The sequence below is a fragment of the Ambystoma mexicanum genome, chromosome 11 (genome assembly GCF_040938575.1).
Source record: "Ambystoma mexicanum isolate Mex_15411 chromosome 11, UKY_AmexF1_1, whole genome shotgun sequence".
Classification (NCBI taxonomy): domain Eukaryota; kingdom Metazoa; phylum Chordata; class Amphibia; order Caudata; family Ambystomatidae; genus Ambystoma; species Ambystoma mexicanum.
Window position 1 is genome coordinate 1,294,178,547 of NC_090934.1, and position 22,784 is coordinate 1,294,201,330.

Sequence of the window (22,784 nt, forward strand, 5' to 3'; positions counted from 1 at the left end):
AGGTAAAACTGCTTAAAAACAGGCTCTCGTGCCCAGTCGCCCATTCTCATGATGTCCTCCAATCAGACTACTACTTGAAAGGCCTTGGATGCCATAGCGCCCCTCACTGAGCATGCGCCGAAGTAGGTGGTATCTATTCCAGCTTGCGTGAGGGTCCAGCGCACCCAGCAAGCTAGGGTAGGAGCGGAGACCGCTTTATGTGGTTTGCGGAGTGCTGTTAATAGCTGACCTCTATTGCTGGTCCTGAGTGGCGGAAGTCACCTCCTCGTAAGCCTTCAGGCATCTCGCTAGACATAGTTTCGGTTGGTCGCTAAAGGTGATGAGATCACTCTTAAGTAACATTTAGTTCTTCTGGATACGTGAAAAACTGTTCTGTCTGGAGAGAAATTCCTGCCCGCTAAAGTCAAGAGCTCTGACGTCAGAAAATCTTCTGCAAGAGACTAGGCATATTGAAAATATTATAGACAGTCTTAGCAGATTCATGCGCTACTCCTAATATATACACGTTTTTCATAAGAGGTAGCAAGTCGAAGACTTATTGCCCTGAGACTGTACAGGGATAGAACCTTTAAACATCACAAAATGTATAGATCTTCTCATAGCTCGCGCTAACTAAACTTGCAATCTAGAAAATAAAGTTCACTTGAAAAAATGTTGTGGTTCACCTTAGCGTTTCTTTATTTTCAATTGTTAAGATGATTTCTTCATTGAATCACGGTCATTCAATTATTGCACTTCTAGTTCAGAATTGGTACATTTTAGGCTTTGTATTGATAGCATGATTCTTGCTACAAATTCATCAATTTAGTGCTTGTATTTTGCATGTTAAGTAATTCCAGAATTGTTGGCATAGTGCATTTGAATCTGCAAAACAGTATGGCTAAGTTGCTTAACACTTTTACTGCCTAACCTTCTCCCCAACACGTGTTTCCCCGTCTTGTATCTGACTGTTCCTCAGGGGTCTGGTGGCTTCATTTTTGTTTGTGAAACTCGTCACAATTATTTATTTACCATAGTGCTATGAGGACTTGTGTTATGCTTATTCTTGAAATGAAGCATGTGCTGTAGATCTCGGAACGTCCCAAAGCTCGTTGTGTCTTGTTTTGTTGCGATCTACCAACGTATCCAGTTTAACACTGTGGTACAATTGCCAACGATGTTGTGTACTGAGAGACTAGGCATAGCAGAGTAGTGAGCTTGCCTGAGAGGGCGGTGCGGGATAATTCCTCATTCTGTGGCCAGGAAAGAAAAAGGTTGAGGATGGTATTTAAGTCCCAATACTTGTTGTAGCGGGCAGGAGGTGGTGCTTTTAAACATATACCTTTTTAAGCATCCTGCATACCAGATTATGCTTGCCTGCTGGGCAAACCCTTTGAGGAGATCGTGCCTGGCTGAAATCGAGGAGCGATAGGCATTCGCTGTTCTCTAAGCCAGACCACGCTCTACTAGGCTAGCCGGAACATTTAAAATCTCTTCTACAGGTGCTGAAACTGGATGGAGGTCCTGCTCGAAGCACCAGTGTGTCCATGCGCCCCAAGAGTTTGCGTATCTCTTAGAGGTTGCCGGAGCCCAGCTCTCCTCATTGAAACTCCTAAACCAGGGTCCTCGCTATCATAGTGAAAGGGGGAAAGGTGTAAGAAACCCCCCCTCCCCTGGTCCACTGTTGGAGAAAGGCAACCGTCGCTGAGGCTGCTGGGTCTGGCCTCCAGATGAAGAATTCTGGGAGCTGAGTGTTGAGGTGAGAAGCAAATAGGTCCCCGGAGGGAGTCTCTGTAGTCTGCCGAGTGGCGAGAGTGCCAATTTGCTACCTCGTGCCTCAGCCCGGGAAGGTAGCGGATATCTGTTATTTCAGACAGAAATGCCAAAAGTCATTGGCTAGTACTGCAAGAGGTTTAGATCGTGTGCCACCCAGATTGATGTATCTCACGGCAGAGATGTTGGTCATCTTGAGTAATATAAAACTCACTCTGCCTCTGGTGAAGGATCGAACTGCGAAGGAGCCCTCAAGAAGCTCCAGGCAATTTATGTTCATCTACTTAGCGAGATGGTGTCTTTCTGCAGGAGCATGCAAATATCTCTGCGGGTAGCGTGTACTTTGAAGGTCGGCTTGTGCCTTGTCGAGAGCGGTAAATGTGATGACAAATTTCGACATCTCCTTGATGAAGCGGTTGCCAAATAGCCCTTCTGCAGCAGTGCCCGATTCAGTAGTGGTGAGCTCTCCTAGCTTAGAGTCTATTTTTATAAGGATGCCTTTCCTGTGCTTGGTTTAAATGGTGCAGTTTGCATTACCAAGCAAGCCAAGAGGGCTTGTTGGGACCACCCTGACAGAGTGACTGGATCCATTGGTTTCCCTGTGTCCAAGGCTTTTTCTGAGAGGTCCATAATCTTTGCCAAAGGACTGGTAATGTCTAGGACCTTGTCTTAGCAGGACTTCCAGACCATGTCGATCCCTTTCTTAGGGTCCTGCTGTTTTTACTGAGGAAGGTGATCATTTTAGCATTCAGCTTGGGAGTTAGTGCTACCTTCCCGGAAATGTCGAGACGGGGACATTCCGTTCTTAACTTGGCCCAGACCTCCTTAATTAAGGGCCGGCAGAGCCTGTCTTTGATGTAATCCATAGCTCTGGATGACGGGACCCAGTCTGATGATCTGGGGTGAATTAAGTCCTCGGGGGAAAAACATTCCTTCAAGAACAGGTTGCTCACTAGGCTGCCGTTTGGGAATGGGGTCTGCCGCGTTCCCAGATGTGCTGTGCCTTGACCCTGCGTCAGTCATGATCCTCCTCGTCCTCGATAGATTGAGGAGTTCGATTATCGTTGTAATCCTAATTTGTGCCCTGTTGACACTCCTCTGGGCTCGAGGGTCTACAACCTGTTTTATCTTCCTCTGGGTCAGAGGGTGTTTGTACGGAAGGGGTCTCCTTCCTGTCCAAAAATGCTTTCTTGAGCCTTGAGAAGACATCCGTAATGGCGGTTTTGGCAGGTCGTGGCTGGTTCTATCTGGCTTGGGGGGTGGGGGCGGTCGGGGGTCAGTCCTCTTCCGAGCCAGTTTACTTCCCCCTTCAGGAGGGCCTTCCTTTTCTGAGCTTTCTCCTTCACCTGAGGGGGGGTGCTCCCCTAAGGTGCACCTCATATAATCCAGACGTAGCTGAATAGTTAGTAGCATATCTGCCACTGCTTTCCTTATGGGAGTTTCCTCAAAAGAGCCAAGCACTCTCTTAAAACTATCTGCCAAAGCCACATCTTGTTCCTGATATTCCTCCCCCTCCTCTGACCACTCCTGATCAGTTTGGGGGGAGCAGGGGGGGTATTCCTCCACCATGTCTAGGCTAATAGCCTTATTCTTATTTCCCTTTTCTTTCTTATTTTTTTCCCTTTGTGTTATTAGGTAGTATAGTTGCCTACCAATAGGGACAATAGGGGCAGTGTATGAGGCAAAATAAGACTTCTCCTTTTCTTTTTTCTTTTTTATATATATCATGTCCTGAACGTGGAGAAGAAGAAACGTCCTTCCCTGCAGTGCCTCCGGCGCTCAATGAACGTTCGTTTCCTTTGAATAAAAAGAAAGGCATCAGCGAGCGGCGGAGGCTGAGCAAAGGACAAAGCAATGATGTGCTCACCCTGCTGGGCTGCAGATCTGAGTTGAGCGAAAAAGACCTCTGCTGAGGTAATGCGTGAGCAGCCTCAACTAATGCCTACACCCGATGTAAACAACGGGGGCCAGGTAGAGAGAGAGAGGGCTGCTGCATAAGGAAAAAGTCACACGAAAGCGTGTGACTATTGCCGAAGAACCGGCGTACCACACGTCAGTCACGAGGCTCCGACACCCGGAGGGACGAGAAGAAACGGCCGTTGTGAGCCGTAAAAAAATGTAAAGACTACCACGGTAAGCGGTAGCGAAATGCTCTGGTCCCTGGAACAAGGCGGAGTAAATATAATAAATGCATTTGAAAGAAAGACCGTAGAGTCGGAAAACGCTGGCAGGAGCGTTAGCGCTCTTGGTAAGAATATGAATTCACAACAATACGGCAATGATGGAATGATAAAAAAAAAATCAACGTATCTCTTGATGTGAGCAGCAAAGTAAGAGGAAGTGGTCCAAGGATTGCTGTTATTTGGAGGGACTGGCTATACCTCATTGGCTGTTACGGTCACATGTTACTGTGGCTGGTTTATGGACTCTAGCTAAGACCTATGGGAAACTGAGTTTTTTTCTAAGGACTTTATCTCCTATTTGACTGTGTTTGGTCAATTATGTTTCAAACGGTTTGGTTGTGGGATTTCAGCACCAATTCTAATTATTTATGTTGCTAAACTACACATGCTAAAATCTTGCTGCTGAGCTTCTATGTTAATTTCAAATTGGAGCAAGAGAAGCATAATGTGAGCCTCTGTTCTTGGCATAGAATCAAATTGGGATGGTTGAAGGCGCCTATGGAATTATTTAAAAAAAAAAAGAAACTGTTAGCAAGCCATAAGCTATTGCCTTTCTTTAAGACCATAATCATATGTATTATAGTTCTGTCGGCACTCCTTAAACAGGAAAATATTTCCACAAAAATGTCTTTTGATTCCATTGTTTAACTCGTTGCTGAAGTTTTTCTCAAAGCATAACCTAAGTGCACATATATAAATATCCCAGTGCGCAAATATTTTTGACTAGTTTTGGGCACTATTATTCTTTATCAAATGCCTATGGTTAAATAGAAAAAAAGCTAATTTAAATGTTAAACTCCTGTTGCAAATAACTCTTACTAATGAATTAAATATATTCCATGCTGCGAACTGAACACGTTTGCTTTCAACCAACCATTGCTTGTTGCACATAATGTGGACCGTGGTCCACGAAACAGAACACTGCAGTCCAGATGTTTTCAAACTGGTCTTTTGCTGTAATTACCTCACATGCTACCTTAACGTGATGCTCTAATGGCATTGCAGGATCGCATGAACGCTATCTTGGCATTTATGTAAGGAATGAATCTTAAACATGTTAGGCAGAATCCCATGCAGTGCCCTTAGAGACCACTACACGCAATTAAGACTACAAGTGGCAATACAAGTTTTACCTTTGGTACAAGCCTGTACTACTATGTTAAAGTGGTAGCAGTAGCGGAGCAGCCAGGCTTATCTCAAGAGTATATGAGCAGTAGCAGAGATTACACAAAGGGACCACAATTACTGTGACTCAAGCAAACACTGACTCAAGGTTTCAGGTAAAAAATATAAGTACATTTATTTTTAAACCGTTTGTTATGAACACGACACTTCTATTCAAACCACACGTAAAATATACTACAACCAACCAATTCACTTTGTACGGTATAACTTCAAGGTAAGTACCCTATGTTTTAACGGACCGGTGTTGTGAAACAAAAGACGTTACCGGGAATACATTTGCGATCACTTTTTGACAGTAATGACAGGTCGGCCTTACTAAAGAAACGCGTATCTGTGGCAAGAAATGTTACCGGGGCAAAAACACACTTAGCACCTGAGATACCCAGAGAGAGTTGGGGGCAAAAATCATAGGCAATACTTTTGTCAAGGCAGACAGAATCAGAGAACACTCATAGACAGCAATTCTAGAGTCAATAGGACGGAGCCAGTGTCAAGTGGAACCGGGTTCCTGCTGTCGAGGATCACACAGTCGGACAGTTCACGATTCAACGTAGCCAGGAGTACTTAGATATTGTCAATGGCGGAAGCAAAAGTTATATGAAGGAGGGAAGATAAGGACAAGCCTTGTAGGAGGAGAAAAAGGGATTCTCCAGCATGGGGTCTAGCATGGATTCACATGCTCATGAATATTCCCCATCGTCAGGCTGGGAATCCTCGGTAAAGAAAAAATCAGTATCAGTTTCGTTTCTGATCTGTCTTTCTTAGTAGTAACCCATAACTGGTCTCTGGGTCATACTGCCCCCAGCCAATGACTGCCCTCTCCCTAAGCCTCGCCCCTGGCAGCCATCCTCAGATTTTTACCGCACGTTCAAGTGTTGGGAGTCCTCGTGCTATAGCTCTCGAGCTTTTACTGCGTTTTCCGTTTTTTCAAAGAGTTTTATCTCATTTTTTGGTCAATCGAGCCTCAAGCTCCACCGTTCCTACTTCCGATAAACAGGGACCCGTTTCGGAATTTTCTACGCCCCTCAAGGGTGAAGTTTTCGTCGAATTACGCTTCTTGGAGGATTTCAGAAGTTTCTGAGGCCTACCTCGTGGACATGGCCCAGGACAAGGGAAGCTCGACGGCCGGATCCAAGCTGTTCAGGAACTGCCCTGGACGTGGATTACAGAATGTTTTCAAGGAGGATGAGCATTCGAGATGTCTCAACTGCCGAAGACAAGACGCACGTGGAAAAGGACTGTGCGTTTTGCAAGAACCTGTCAGAACGGGCTATGAGGGATCGTTGGACCCGCCTCGCCAGCTGGCTAGAGAAGGGCTCAGTAGATGAGAAGAAGAAGAAGAAGTCCGAGCGGTCTTCTAAGTCCTGTGAGGGCGCCCCGGCGACGGGGGCCCAACAGAAGGCAAAGCACCACGAGTCTGCGGGCACCGGGAGTGCCTAAGGGTCGGGCTCCTCGGCCGCCAGGCAGGGCGCACTCTCACCAACGCCATCAACCGCGAGCCAACGCTCTGGCTCGGGGAAGAGAAAATCCGAGAACCCGTCTAAGCCCCTGGAGAGGCCCCGGTCAATCTCGAAGGAATCGGCCGAAGGGGAGCGAGGTGAAGGCCTCAAGCGCGCCCAAGGTGGTGGAGGCCTTGATCCACCCAGTGAAGGCCTCTGTCGAGGGAGTCACAGCAGCCTTGGCGAAGCATGTGGAGGCTAACCCAGCGGAGGCGACCTTGGGGCCCAGAGTTTCCTGCCGCCACAGAGGAAATCCTCTTTTCAGCCCATCGATAAGACCCCCATGAAGAACCTGGTGGAAAAAGAAGGGGGGGACCAATGGCCATCACGGACACGGATACAGCCTCTGAGGAGGAACTGGTTGAAGTCGTGTAGGGCCTCAACAAGAGGTTCGAGGAGGTCCGGTCCCACGGGGGGAACCCCGAGGAGGCGGACGAAGAGAGCGACGGTGGCGCCGATGAGACTCCCGTGGAGGAGGAGCAACCATCGCGCACGTTGCAGCCGGGACACGAGCCTCAGGACAACTCGGCGGCCATTTTGATGGCAATCCAAACCTTATGCACGGAGATAAAGACGAGATTGCCCCTCACCCCAACGGATGACCCAACAGAACCGGGCCCGTCGGGGAGCCCCCGAACAAGCGGAGGAGAGTTCAGCCTCCCCCGCCTTTCCAGCCCTCGCGGCCCGCTCAGCCTTCTTCTCCTTCCCCTGTCCCGGGGGACGACACGGGTACGGAGACGGCCACGCCGGGGCCGGATGATGAGGGTGGTGACGACATGACTGGCCTTCCATCACCACTCCCTCGGGCCTCCACGTCCGATGAAATTGGCTCCTTCCACGCCATGATAGCCAGGGCATCCAAGCTTTTTCGACTCTGCCCTGAGGAACACAAGAAGGAAGGTTTCCTCTATCAGCGGCGCAAGGCCAAAAGGAAGACGGTCCTCCCGGTACCATTGATTGACGACATCTGGGAGGAGGGACTTGCTCTCCTGAAGAACCCGTCCAAGACGCCTTCCAAGAGGGATCGGTACGAGAAGAAGTACCGGGTCCCCGATTCAGCCCCCTTGTCTGTCGTCTCGGCGGCGGCCAAGAAGAAAGCAGCGTGGGGGTCGTCCTCAACTTCGACCTCCCCACCTGATGGCGAAGGAAAGAAGCTGGACGCCATGGGACGACTAGTCATCTCGTCCGCGAAGACGACAATTAAGGCGGCCAACGCTCCTCGTCGCAGGAGGCCTACAGAGGACGTGACAAGTCAGGTGGATCTCGTCGCCAAGGTGGCAAGGCCGCCTCCAAGCGGGACTGAACTGGCCGTAGCGTCGGACCCCCACCGGAGCACCCCGGTGGGAGGCCGGCTGGCAAAGTTCGTCAGCGTGTGGGAGTCCATCTCCACCGACCGTTGGGTGCTGGATGCCCTGGCCCACCGGCACACTCTTGAATTTCTAAAGAAGTGCTCCCGCATTCCTCCCGTGGCCAGGAAGGAAAATCACGTCCCTCAACTGCTGTTGGAGGTAAGGGCGATGCTCAAGAAAGGTGCCATCAAGCTCGTCCCCAAGAGGCTCTGGGGGCTCCGAGTATACTCAAGATACTTCCTCGTCAGAAAGAAGACAGGAGGATGGCGTCCCATCCTGGTCCTGCGTCGACTAAACAAAAACATCAAGGCACAGAAGTTCCGGATGGTCACCCTCCAGCACGTGCTGGGCCAGCTGGAGGAAGGCGACTTCCTATCATCGTTGGATTTGGAGGATGCGTACTTTCACATTCCCATTCGAAAAGGGCACCGAAGGTTTTTCAGGTTCGTAGTCCAAGGACGGCACTACCAGTTCAAGGCCCTCCCATTCGGATTGAAGTCGGCGCCCAGGGTATTCAAGAGCCTAGCGCCTGTGGCGGCGCGGCTGCGCCTGCAGGGGATCCACGTCTACCCCTACCTGGACGATTGGCTCATCCGAGCAAGAACAAGGGAACTCGCCGTCGAACACACAGCGAAGACCATCCGGCTGCTCACCGACCTGGGATTCTCCATCAACTTCCCCAAATCCCACCTGGTTCCGTCGCAGGTCGCACTGTTTCTGGGAGCCAAGCTCGATACAGTAGCGCGATTGGCCTCGCCGTCGGAGGAAAGGATGATGGCCATCCTGGGCAAGGTGCATTGTCTGCTGGCTTTTTACGTGGCCAGGTTGAGGTCCATCAAGTCCCTTCTCGGGATGATGTCCTCATGCATCTATCTGGTGCGCCTGTGCAGGCTTCGGATGCGTCCTCTACAGGAGTTCTTCGACACCTGTTGGAATGCCAGCGGCAGACAGTTTCGAGGACAAGATCTCGCTCAACGAGGCTTTCCGCCAAGCAATCCGGTGGTGGGGCACCCGCACGCATCTCGCGGCGGGCGCCTACTTTTAGACCCCAGTACACCAGGCGACGGTGACGACGGATGCCTCCCTGGAGTGGTGGGGAGCGCACACCGGAGATCTTCACGCAAGAGGCCTTTGGCTCCCGGAGGAGAGGCCTCTCCACCTCATACTGGAGCTCCGAGCAGTGTTCTGGGCCCTCAGGTCGTTCCTCCCGTCTCTCAAGGGCAAGGTGGTGAGGATCTTCACCGACAACACCACCATGATGTTTTACATCCGGAAACGGGGAGGAACCAAATCCCCAGCCCTATCCAAGGAAGCCCAGGATCTGGCATTGGGCCATAGTCCAGGGGATTTTTCTGGTGCCCTTTCATCTAACAGGGATAAAAAAACACCAGCGCCGACTCATTCAGCAGGGAGCTGCGCTCGTGCCACAAGTGGGAACTAAACCAGGATCAAGTGGATCGACTCTTCCAGTGATGGGGCAAACCCCAGATCGACCTGTTTGTGATGGCGTCGAACTCCAAGTGCCAGAAGTTCGCCAGCAGGTTTCCCCAGCCGAGGAGCATGGGCGATGCTTTCTCGTTCCCCTGGGACGGCCTGTTCCTGTATCCGTTCCCTCCGTTGCCGCTCTGACTAATTAACCAACTCAAGAGGTCCCGGTGCAGGATGATCCTCGGCGCACCGGCGTGGTTGAGACACCTCTGGTTCCCGGACCTTCTGGACTTGTCAGCGTCCCCACCAGTCAAGCTGTCGACGGACGCAGATCTTCTCTCCAGAGAAGGAGGCGCCATCCTTCATCATGACCCGGGGTCGCTAAACTTGCAGGCCTGGTTCCTGCAGCGCTAGAGTTTGGAGGATACGATATCCCTGCGGACTGCAAAGAGGTTCTTGCAAAGGCCATGGCGTCCTCAACTCTCAAGTGCTACGGACACAAGTGGAAGAGGTTCTCTGTCTGGTGCCGTGCACAGAAGGTTAACGCTCTACGGATTACGGCCCCTCAAGTGCTACCGTACCTACTATCACTAGCCAAGGCGCATGCTTCCATCAAGATACACCTGGCAGCAATTTCCTGATAAACCAGAACTACAGGACGGCCATCCTTGTGGTCTCATCGCCTGGTGAAGGAATTTATGAAAGGACTGTTCCGATCGTTCCCGCTGGTGAAGGCTCCGGCCCCGGCGTGGGAGCTCAACAGGGTGCTGACCAGGCTCATGGGGGCGCCATTTGAACCTCTGCATTCGGCACCATTGAAGTTCCTGTCATGGAAGACAGCATTTCTTGCGGGCATCACCTCCGCACAACGAGTGGGAGAGATCCAGGCCCTATCCTGCAAGCCTCCATGCTTGACTTTCCACGAGACGAGGGTGGTGCTGAGGACACACCCCTCCTTCATGCCCAAGGCGCCGTCGGACTTCCTCCTCAACAAGCCCTTGGTGTTGCCAGTTTTCTTCCCGTCGCCGGCCGAGAGGACTTTGCACTCGCTGGATGTAGCTAGAGCGCTGAAGTTCTACGTGGACCGCACAAAGTTTTCGGAAGACATCACAGCTTTTTGTGAACTTTGGAACTGTGAATCAAGGGAAGGACCTCCCAAAGGCTTCCATTTCCAGATGGCTCTCCGGCTGCATCATGCACTGTCACCGGTTGGCAAACCAACCGTTGCCCCGCTGTCCGAGAGCCCATTCGACTAGAGCGATCGCTGCTACCACGGCGTTCTTGTCCGGTGTGCCCCTGCTGGACATCTGCAGGGCTGCTATGTGGAGTTCGACGCACACCTTCACGAGATTCTACTGCGTCGACCGGGATTCCAGGGAGGAGTCCAGAGTCGGCCAAGCAGTGCTGCGCAACCTGTTTGCCTGAAGGTGGGCCTGGTGAGGAGGTAAGAGTTGCTTAATGTTGAGTTGTGATGCTTAATATTGAGCCTTTGCCACCTCCCGTAGTTGTGCATGTGTGTACTGCTATGTATTCTTATATTCATGAGCATGTGAATCGATGCCAGACCCCATGCTGGAGAAGGAACAAGTTACTTATCTGTAACTGTTCTCCAGCATGGGTCTGGCATGGATTTACATGCAAATCCTTCCTCCTACCCCTCTGCGGCTCTTCACTTGATCATACTGCCACTTTACGTGCTACCAAATCTGAGGATGGCTGCCAGGGGCGGGGCTTAGGGAGAGGGCAGTCATTGGCTGGAGGCGTATGACCCAGAGACCAGTGATTGGTTACTACTAAGAAAGACAGATCAGAAACAAAACTGATACTGATTTTTTCTTTACCGAGGATTCCCAGCCTGACGACGGGGAATATTCATGAGCATGTGAATCCATGCCAGACCCATGCTGGAGAACAACAGTTACAGGTCAGTAACTAATTCATTCACCCGATTTCCTCAAGCAGAACACTGTACCTTATTCAATGAAGGAGCTGGTGCCACGGCAGATGTTCCTGGTAGTTTCCTGCAGACCCACGGTTCCTGGAGCTTCGGCAAGAAGGAGGTCTGGAGGGGTCTGCACCACACAGGGCTGAAGCTGGGAGCAGCGATGGTGAATAAAAGGTGCGCTCCTGAAAAACAGGAGAGGCTCTTCAGATGGCTATCCGGACCACTACAGCAGTTTGCAGCGATTTCGACCACGAAGAGGATCCTCTGGCTGAAGAAGAGCTGGTTATCCCCACCAGGCTCAAGGGAAGAAGACTCCGGACTGGATCTTCTCTGGTCATCGAAGGGTAGATAGCTTAGGACTGCAGCAGGACTTCACCGGGACGGGATAGTTGCAGCAGCCAACTTCTTCTCCGCTTCTCTTCGGTTCCTTGTAGTTCCAGTGGCGACTCTGACTTCTAGCCCAAGAGTCCTGCCTTTTATGCGAAAATCCCCCATTCACACAGCCTGGCTGTCAATCACGCTGCAGGGGGGTTGTCCAGCCTGGACAACCACCTCAGCCAATCATGGCAAAGTGCGACTTGGGTTTCCTAGAATACCCTGTGCAGGGGGTGACTACACCCCTCCCTCACATTCAGCCCACCTAAACATCCAGGCGCCTAGAGAAGGGCGTCTTGGCAGAAGCCCACCAAAAGACAGTGAACAAAGTAGACAAACCTGGTTTGCCGCGCAAAGTAAAACACAAGAAGGACTTTAACAAAAAGAAATGGCTAATAAACCCGACCGGAGCCAAAAGAAAAAGTATTTGGTCAAGCGTGTTTAAGTTCCGAGGCTAATATAATATCCTGAAACAGTACCACGTTTATATAGTATAATCGCGGTAGAAAAGTTAAGGTAGATACCACTGCCACCAGCCAAGTCTAAATGTTAAAAGAGCGAAACAATGCTCTAGGAAGTACAGACAAAAAGGGCTAAGGATTAAACCTTTCCAGTACTCCATGTAAGATGGGGTGTACTGGATCTGTGGTTAAATGACTAAAATTAATGGCAACTTTACCCTTTTCTGGGGGACAGTAATCAGCCCCAGAAATGGAGTCGGTGGGAAGTCTAAAAGACAACCCTGTGTCACAGCGCTGAAGGTGCTGTGTAACACACAAAAGAAGGGGGCTACTGAAGTGGTTTACTCCAGAGCCCAGAATCACAAAAACAGGTGAAATACACATAGCAAAACATGGGTAAGAGTGGGGGAAAATCTCACACTCTGAGGGTTATATTGCTATTAGTACCCTGGCATGATGTTCCGGGGTACTAATAGTGTATTTTTCTCAAGTTGAAAAACAGCGTGTTATCTTTCTCAACTACTGGAAAAAATTACCCAAAAGATGTTCGCCATGGATCTGGGAGAAGGGAACTACAGGTATTGTTGAAGTTGAAATGATATTTTGCCTCCTATCGCAGTATTTGAATGGGTGTTGGCCTACGCCAAGTTGTCTAAAATATCATGTAAATAGACTCTGCGGCAAGGTCTTGACCTTAACGAAAAATTGTGTAAGTCGCCATCTTGGATTTAGCCGCCATTTTAGTTTCTCTTGTAATGTGGAAGTCACCCTGAACATCAAAATGGAGGCCGAATTACATTCTGAGTGAGATTCTGGCCGTTGTGACCTCCGCACACATGAATAAATAATATGCCTGCAGGCCACTTGTCGGGGTAGCGAACTGAGACCTTGTCCTATCCCTGACCTATGTGTAAATGTACAACTATATCAGCGAAACTGATCAAATTGCATAAATTATAGGATTGACCTGGCAAGGAACCCTAGGCCTGGTCTTAAGAATGGTTAACCCGCGAGGGGGTTGGCCAGGACTGGATAAAGAGTATAAAAAGCCCAAATATTCCAATGTACGGTCTCTCTACTAATGCATCAAACCTTCGTTGAAGTTAGTTACGTTACTCTGAGAGCCGAATAGCTACCCGTTTGTCAAATGACTTTTTGGTAACTGTTGTAGCTTTTTAAATAAAGCACTTTGTATGTCCTTTGTAACCTGTATTGGTGTGTTTCCTTTGGGCTTCCCAGCCTCATATCAATTCCTTTGTTTTCACAGCATCTCTTGTCCCTTTCCATGGCGTCTATTCGGGAGTAAGCGGGGAGGAGGGGGCTAAAAATGTGTAAGAGAGGTGGGGAAGGGGGGCACAGGAGAGTGCACTCGCCCAGTTCCTGGCAAGGGAAGATGGCAGCCTCCCGCGCTGAGGAGGCCGTCACACTCCCCTCGCTGTGCACTAATATATGAAAAAACATGGTAATTTGTAAATGAGCAGAAACACAGTAAATTAAGCGAAATTCACAAACTGGGAATTGAAGCAGAATTGCTAAGTATAAACAAAAAAGAGAAAATAATTGCCAATGGCAGATTAATACAGACAACTAATGTCTTGTTCTTTTTTTATAATTGTACTAAACAAAAAAGATACAGATTGAAGCAATGTTTTTGCCAATTCCCGAATACAAAATGATCTAGGGACTCCCAGAGTCACTTGAGTACCTTTGCTATTGAGTCCCTACTTGAAGACCTACTGGGGAAAAGAGGTTGGTAAACCTTGAAGGGAGCAGAAGCAAAACTGACAGAACGCACTGAGTTAGTTTAGGACCGTCCTCCTTTGTTTTCTCTGAGATTGAGATCTCCATAACCACAGTGGGTCCAAGAATTGTTTTAGGTTCTCTGCAGGATCTCTTTTACAACATGTTGCCCACCCTCTTATGTCTACTTAAAACTTAACCCCAAAAAGGCCAAATTTGTATGTCTTGACCATCCCTCCAAGGAGGAACCCACTCAGAGGTGATTGAATGAAATGCACTTGGACAGGTTCAACCCTTACCACACCAACTTAGCAAAATCCATGTGTTTTTTTTGTGGAGAGTGATCGATCCTTCTAACAGCGCATTGCGGGAAAAAAGGCACAAATGGCTTGGTATCAGATCTCTCTACTCTGCAAGATCGATCCCTGCCTCCTGCATTCCAAAGTGTGGTACAGACCACAGTGATATTGCTTAGCAGAGGGGGATAAGTCCCTCCTTGCAGGGCTTCCGGCTGCTTATCTGCCCACCCCCCTGAAAGTGACACTCCCCACTGCAATGTGCCTGCTCACAAGCTATCGCAAATTTGACCGCATCAACCACACCTTGCACGAATTACACAGGTTTCCCATCCTCACTAGTATTTTGTTTAAAACCACGTACCTCACCCTCAAGAAAATCGCTGCCGGTCCACCGGCATACCTGACAGCATAAGTTTATCTTGCAGTAATACCCATCACCAGAGTGGAAACTAGACTATTTTTTTTAGGAGGAAACTGGAAAACAGTCCTACTCTTACGTCCCTTCCCCTTTCCTCCATACTGTATGGGTGTCCCTTCCTAGGGACGGGAGACAGAACTTTTTTCAGCTAAAAAATCTTCTTTCCTTTTAAATTTAGAGGCGTGCGGGGTTGCGGCCGTGGGAGCATGCACTACCCTGACTCCGCTCACCGGCGCCTCGCCTCAGCCCCCTTTTCCGCATCGACGGGAACGGGCCGATTTCAGCAGAGCTCCTGGGTTTGGCCTTGCCATGGAATTCCACGCTCTCTTCCCTGGATTCTTCAATTATCTTTCTCATCTAGGTACTTGGTCCTCCGGCGTCATGCTCCTCCCCGGCGCATGTCGACTTCAGGGGGTTTCAGAGGGTGTCCAGCCTGCGAGGGACTCTTTCCTACGTCTGACCCCCAAGCTCTTTGCCTCTGCTGCCTTGGCCCTGACCACGGCTGGAAGGTTGCACTGCGTACAACTGACTCCACGCGCACTGAAGAACAGGCTAGCTAGGTGGAGAGAACTCTTCGAAGCGTCGCCTCCAGAGGACTTGGCCTAAGGAGGGCCGTTATTTTCTATCGCACCCCGTAAGGGCGACTCCTTCCTGAGGAAATGCCCAAGCGGGAGGAACCTCTTGGGTTCTGTTACCAGCACACACTCCAAGGCTAACGCAGCTACCAGCCTTACGGCCGAGGGGGTTTTTTGGACCCTGTCGATATCCGTGCTGAGAGACCGCAAGGTTCTTTTACTGGGTCTACACCTGAGGGGCTACGTCCTAATACCGGCTCCATGTCTGAGGGGCCGCCTGCACGCAGCCCTACCGGCGACAATGCCGAGGGCGATTCGCCTTTCAGGCCTAGACCTGAGGTGCGGGATAGGCCTCATGTTCCAACACCAAGAGTCTTGGACGAAACCGTGTCCGGAGGGCCATGCACCACGACTCTGGCACGTGTACGCAGCCTGCCAAAATGGCTGCCAGGCCAGACAACCTAGCCGCTCTTCCGATGCCACTCCTAGGAACGGAGCAGGCGAGCGAACAAGTTCTCCAACATGGGGTCTGGCATGGATTCACATGCTCATGAATATTCCCCGTCGTCAGGCTGGGAATCCTGGGTAAAGAAAAAATCAGTATCAGTTTCGTTTCTGATCTGTCTTTCGTAGTAGTAACCAATCACTGATCTCTGCGTCATACTGACCACAGCCAATGACTGACCTCTACCTAAGCCCCGCCTCTGGCAGCCATCTTCAGATTTTTACTGAACATTCAAGTGTTGGGATCCTCGTGGTATTGCTCTCGAGCGTTAGTGCTATTTTTCACGTTTTTTCTCAGAAAAATTGCTCTTTTTTCGGTCAAAAGAGTCTTAAGCTCCACCATTTCTTCATCCGATCAACGTGGACCCGTGTCGGATTCGTCTTCGCCCCTCAAGGGTGAAGATTTCGTCGAGCCACGCTTTTGGAGGACTCCAGAAGTTTCTCAGGCCCATCTCGGACATGGCCCAGGAGAAGGGAAGCTCGACGCCCGGAAAGCTGTTCAGGGTCTGCCCTGGATGACAGCTTCAGAATGTCTTTCAGGAGGACGAACACTCACTTTGCCTTTACTGCCTACATGAGGACAAGACGCACGTGGAGAAGGACTGTGCGTTTTGCGGCAATATGTCGGAGCGGACCGTGAAGGACCGCCACCAACGTCTCGCCAACTGGCTGGAAGGAAAGAGCCTGTCAGGCGAGAAGAAGAAGTCCGAGCCGTCTTCTAAGACCTTTGAGGGCGCCCCGGCGATGGGGGTCCAACGGAAGGCCAAGCACCGCGAGTCCGCTGGCACCGGGAGCGCCGAACGGTCGGGCTCTACGGGCACCAGGCAGGGCGCATCCTCCCCGACGCCATCAACCACGAGCCAACGCTCTGGCTCGGGTAAGAGGAAGGCCGAGCACCCGGCGAAACTCCTGGAGAGACACCGGTCGTGCCCTAAGGCCCCATCGGAGGGGGAGCGAGGTGGTGACCCTCCCCCCAAGGAGAAGGCGGTGAGCGCACCTAAGGTGGTGAAAGCCTTGATCCATCCGGCCAAGGCCTCTATCGAGACAGTCGCGGTGGCCCTGGCTCAGCCTGTGGAGGCTACACCAGTGGTGGCGACCCCGGGGCCCAGAATCTCCCTGCCACCGCGGAGGGAGTCCTCTTTCATGCCCATCGACAGGACCCCCGTGAAACCTCCGACGGAGACGAAAAAGGGGGGCAGGAGGTCGTTGTTGACTCGGCCTCAACCTCTGAGGAGGAGCTGATTGAAGTCTTAGGCCACGGCTCTGGCGTGGAAGAAGGCCATCCTGTCGGGAGGGACCCCGACGTGGAAGACGACGAGGGCGTCGAGGATGCCGACGGGGCTCCTGATCGCCCGTCTGATCTCCCTCAACCAGTGCCGCAAGACAACTCGGCGGCCATTTTGTTGACTATACAGTCCTTATGCTCGGAGATAAGGACGAGACTGCCGTTACCACCAACGGAGGAACCGCTCCCGACGGGGGATCCGGAGCCAGGCCCTTCTGGGAGCCCTCCCCCTAAGAGAAGAAGGATTCATCTCCACCTCCTTTTCAGCCATCGCGCCCTGTTCAGCCCGTCTCCCCGTCCAAGACACGTGGGGATGATACGGGGACTGACACAGCCGCTACGGGTACAGACGACGAGGTTTACGATGAGGATCTCCCGTCGTCACCTCCCACCCGGGCTTCCCCGCCCGACGAGATTGGATCGTTTCACTCCATGATCGCCAGGGCATCCGAGCTTTTCCAGCTCTGCCCGGAAGTGAAGAAGGAAGGTTTCCTTTATCAACGGCGCGAGACCAAGAGGAAGACGGTCCTCGCTGTACCTCTACTAGACGATATTTGAGATGAGGGCCTCGCCCTCCTCAAGAACCCATCCACGACGCCGGCTAGAAGGGATCGGTACGAGAAGAAGTACCGGGTCCCGGACGCGGCCCCCTTGTGCCTTCGGGCACAGCCGACCCCGGACTCGGTCGTCTCCGCGGCAGCCAGGAAGAAAGCGGGGGGGGGGGCGCGGCCTCTACGTCAACCTCCCCGCCGGACGGCGAGGGAAAGAAATTAGACACGATGGGACGCAGAGTCATCTCGTCGGCAGCGACGACGATTAAGGCGGCCAACGCCTTGGCTATCGTAGCCCGCTAGACAGGGAGTTGTGGTACAAACTGGCCCCCCTGCTGGACTTCCTACCAGACAAGAGGGCGGAAGCCCTAGAGATCTTGCAGGAAGGAGAGGTGGCGTCGGACCACGCCATTACGATTGCGACGGACATCGCTGACACTGGATTTCGCCAGTTGGGCAACGGCGTGTGCCTTAGGCGGCGTGGATGGCTCAAGGCTACTGACTTCCGTCAGGACGTGCAGACCAGAGTCTTGGACATGCCGTTTGACGGAAACAACCTGTTTGGGAAAACAGTGGACTATTCCCTTCAAGCCATCAAGGCGGACACGGAGACGGCCCGGGCTCTTGGGGTTCTCCAGCAACGGCGGCCGCACTTTCGGAGCGGCGGAGGCAAACAGGGTGCCTCCAAAGGTTCCAGCGGCAGATTTTCCACCTACCGTCAAGCGGCCCGTTCGTCGTCACAGGGGACGAGGCAAGTCAGGCGGACCCCGCCATCGTCGCCAAGGAGGACAAGGCGGCAAAGCCTCGTCGAAGCAGGACTGAACCGGCCGTGGGGTCGGGCCCCCACCGAAGCACCCCGGTGGGAGGCCGGCTGGCGAGCTTCGTCAGCGTGTGGGAGTCCATCTCCACCGACTGTTGGGTGCTGGACGCCCTAGCTCAGGGTCACGCGCTCGAGTTTCTAAAGAGGTGCCCGCGCATCCCTCCTGTGGCCAGGAAAGAACATCACGTCCCTCAACTTCTCTTGGAGGTAAAGGCGATGCTCAAGAAGGGCGCCATCGAGCTCGTCCCAAAGAGGCTTCGGGGCTCCGGAGTTTACTCAAGATACTTCCTCGTGAAGAAGACGACGGGAGGATGGCGTCCCATCCTGGACCTACGACGACTGAGCAAATTCATCAAGGCACAGAAGTTCCGGATGGTCACCCTCCAGCACGTCCTGGGTCAACTGCAGGAGGGCGATTTCCTGTCGTCGTGTGATTTGGAGGATGCCTACTTCCATATTCCCATCCTAAAGGGACACCGAAAGTCAGGGCGTCACTACCAGTTCAGAGCCCTTCCCTTCGGATTGAGGTCGGCACCCAGGGTGTTCACCAAGTGCCTCGCATCGGTGGCGGCGCAGCTGCGCCGAGAGGGGATCCACGTCTACCCCTACCGGGACGACTGGCTCATCCGAGCAAAGACGAACGAGTTTGCCGTGGAGCACACGGCAAGGACCTTCCAACTACTCACGGTCCTGGGATTTTCCATAAACTACACCAAGTCCCACCTGGTGCCCGCGCAAGACGCACTGTTTCTGGGAGCGAGGCTCGACACAGTGTCGCTTCTGGCCTCTCCGCCGGAAGAAAGGACGAGGGCCATCCTGGGCAAGGTGCAGCGGATGCTGGTTGTGGACGTGGCCAGGGTGAGGTCCATCAAGTCCCTCCTCGGAATGTCTTCTTGCATTTATCTCATCCGCCTGTGCAGGCTCCGGATGCGCCCGTTGCAGGAGTTCCTGGACGCGCGCTGGATCCAGACGACGGGCAGCTCCGAGGAGAGGATCACACTCGACGAGTTTCCGACGAGCGATCCGGTGGTGGGGCACCCGCTCGCATCTGACGGCGGGCATGGACTTCCAGACCCCCGGCCACCAGGAGACAGTGACCACGGATGCCTCCCTGGAAGGGTGGGGAGCGCACACCGAAAAATCTGCACGCCTGAGGCCTTTGGCTTCCGACGGAGAAGTCCCTCCATATCAACGTCCTGGAGCTCTGTGCAGTGTTTTGGGCCCTCAGGTCCTTTCTTCCGTCCCTCAAGGGCAAGGTGGTGAGTATCTTCACCGACAACACCACCACCATGTTCTACATCAGGAAGCAGGGCGGTACCAGATCCCCAGCCCTGTCCAAGGAGGCGCAGGATCTGTGGCATTGGGCCGTCGCCCAAGGGATGTTTCTGGTGCGATTTCATCTGGCAGGGATAAAAAACACCATCGCCGACTCGCTCAGCAGAGAGCTGCGCTCGTGCCATGAGTGGGAACTACGACAGGATCTAGTGGACCACCTCTTCCGATGGTGGGGCACCCCCCAGATCGATCTGCTCGCGACGGCGACGAACTCCAAGTGCCGGAGGTTCGCCAGCAGGTTTCCCCAACCGAGGAGCATGGGCGATGCTTTCTCGTTCCCCTGGGAGGGCCTGTTTCTATACACGTTCCCTCCATTGCCATTGCTGATCCGGCTCATCAACCAGCTCAAGAGGTCACGGTGCAGGATGATCCTCGTCGCACCCGCGTGGCCGAGGCAGATATGGTTCCTGGACCTTCTGGACTTGTCAGCGTCCCCGTCAATCAAGCTGCCAGTGGACGCGGATCTTCTCTCCAGGTAAGGAGGCGCCATCCTCCATCACGACCCGAAGTCGCTGAACTTGCAGGCCTTGCTCCTGCAGCGTTAGAGTTTGGAGGATACGACATACCGGCCGACTGCAGAGAGGTTCTTGCAAAGGCCAGGGCGTCCTCAACTCTTAAATGCTATGGACACAAATGGAAGAGGTTCTCTGTCTGGTGCCACGCACAGAATATTAACCCTCTACGGATTACTGCTCCCTAGGTACTGCCGTACCTTCTGACGCTGGCCAAGGCTGGACTGGTGCACGCGTCCATCAAGATTCATCTTGCTGCGATCTCCCGATACACCAGAACCACGGGGCGGACGTCTTTGTGGTCTCATCGTCTGGTGAAAGAATTCATGAAGGGACTGTTCAGATCGTTCCCGCCGGTGAAGGCTCCGGCCTCGGCGTGGGAGCTCAACGTGGTGCTGACCAAGCTCATGGGACCTCCGTTCGAGCCTCTGCATTCGGCTCCGTTGAAGTTCTTGTCGTGGAAAACAGCGTTTCTTGTGGCCATCACCTCCGCACGAAGAGTGGGAGAGATTCAGGCCCTTTCCTGCAAGCCCCCGTACTTGACTTTTCACGACACGAGGGTAGTGCTCAGGACGCACCCCTCCTTCATGCCCAAGGTGCCGTCGGACTTCCACCTCAACGAGCCCTTGGTGTTGCCTGTTTTCTTCCCGTCGCCTTTGTCGCCGGCCGAAAGGACTTTGCACTCGCTGGATGTGGCTAGAGCGCTGAAGTTTTACGTGGACCGCACAAAATGTTTTCGGAAGTCGTCGCAACTTTTTGTGAATTTTGGACCTGTCAATCAGGGGAAGGCTCTCTCAAAGGCCTCCATTTCCAGATGGCTCTCCGGCTGTATCATGTACTGTCATCGGTTGGCAAACCGACCGCTGCCTGGCCGTCCGAGAGCCCATTCCACCAGAGCGATCGCAGCTACCACGGCGTTCCTATCTGGTGTGCCCTTGCTGGACATCTGCAGGGCTGCTACGTGGAGGTCGACGCACACCTTCATGAAATTCTACTGCGTCGATCGGCAATCCAGGGAGGAGTCCAGGGTTGGCCAAGCAGTGCTGTGCAATCTGTTCGCCTAAGGTGAGCCTGGTGAGGAGGTAAGAATTGCTTAATGTTGAGTTTGATGTAATGCTTAATGTTGAGCCTTTGCCACCTCCCGTGGTTGTGCATGTGTGTACTGCTATGTATTCTTTATTCATGAGCATGTGAATCCATGCCAGACCCCATGCTGGAGAAGGAACAAGTTACTTACCTGTGACTGTTGTTCTCCAGCATGGGTCTGGCATGGATTCACATGCGAACCCTCCCTCCTACCCCTCTGCGGCTCTTCACTTGGTCATACTGCCACTTCACGTGCTACCAAATCTGAAGATGGCTGCCAGAGGCGGGGCTTAGGTAGAGGGCAGTCATTGGCTGTGGTCAGTATGACGCAGAGATCAGTGATTGGTTACTACTACGAAAGACAGATCAGAAACGAAACTGATACTGATTTTTTCTTTTCTTTACCGAGGATTCCCAGCCTGACGACGGGGAATATTCATGAGCATGTGAATCCATGCCAGACCCATGCTGGAGAACAACAGTTACAGGTAAGTAACTTGTTCCTTTTAAGGTGGGACTGGTGTCAACCAGGTATGTGGCCTACAGTGAATCCATCAGGAGCGCAGGGCAGATTCCCCCTGCAACCCAGACTGGGTGTGCTCTGGCCTCAGCAGCCCCCAGCCACTCAGTCAATATCCCCTGCCTCCTCTTCAGCCTCTGAGGATAGGTTCTTCGAAAGGTTTTTGGGGCCGATGCGAACCCCCCAAATGGGGGCCTTCCTAAGGAATGCAGTCAGGGACTTGCTCCCTCCGGTCACTCCACCGGTACCTATAGTCATTCCTCCCATGGCACCGGCACCACTGGCCCGGCGCAGCCCCCACTGCCTGCTCCTTCGAATCCACCCCCTGTGCAGCCAGTTCCGAGCCAACCTCTGCAGCAGCCTCCGGTCTCCACACTGCAGCCCACAGCGCTCAGCACCCCTCCTCCCGCAGCGGACCAGCCGGACACCCAGGCGGATGCAGACGACTACCACCCTGACACGCCGTCTTCAGCGAAGGCCTTTCACTACAGGCTTGCAGGTTTGGCAGGATATCTGGGCCTTCCTCAACCCGAGGTAGTGCAGCCCGAGGGGTTGGGGGAGCGCGTCTTGGCAGAGGTCCTCTGCCTAAGACCGCCTACCAAGACGGGAGCCCCAATGCAGAAGGATGTCGCTCTGGCCAAGGAGGGTTGGCTCAAGCCACACTCGGCCCAGCCTGTCAATCGGCGCTTCTGTGCCAAGTATGGACAGATGGAGGGGGATACACTCTTGCTCTCAACGTACCCCCAGAGGCACTCTATGATCGCTGCAGCGTCACTCTACTCTAAGCCACAGTCGTCATCGGCCACCTCCTCCACTGCGCTGCCAGGCAAGGAGAAGATCTTTGAGGCGTACAGGAAAAAGCTGTACTGAAACGCCTGCCTGCGTCAAGCCAAAGCGGATGCCATGCTTGCTGTGGCTAACCAGAGGTTGTGGCGAGAAATATCGGACTTCCTTCTGGAACT

The 22,784-nt window shown here is 52.6% G+C and overlaps 1 protein-coding gene across 2 annotated transcripts in view; it reads left to right on the plus strand.

The window, feature by feature from the left end:
• The window catches only part of COPS2 (COP9 signalosome subunit 2), a 764,758-nt gene that overhangs the window by 516,780 nt on the left and 225,194 nt on the right, over positions 1–22,784 (plus strand). The window lies entirely within an intron of this gene.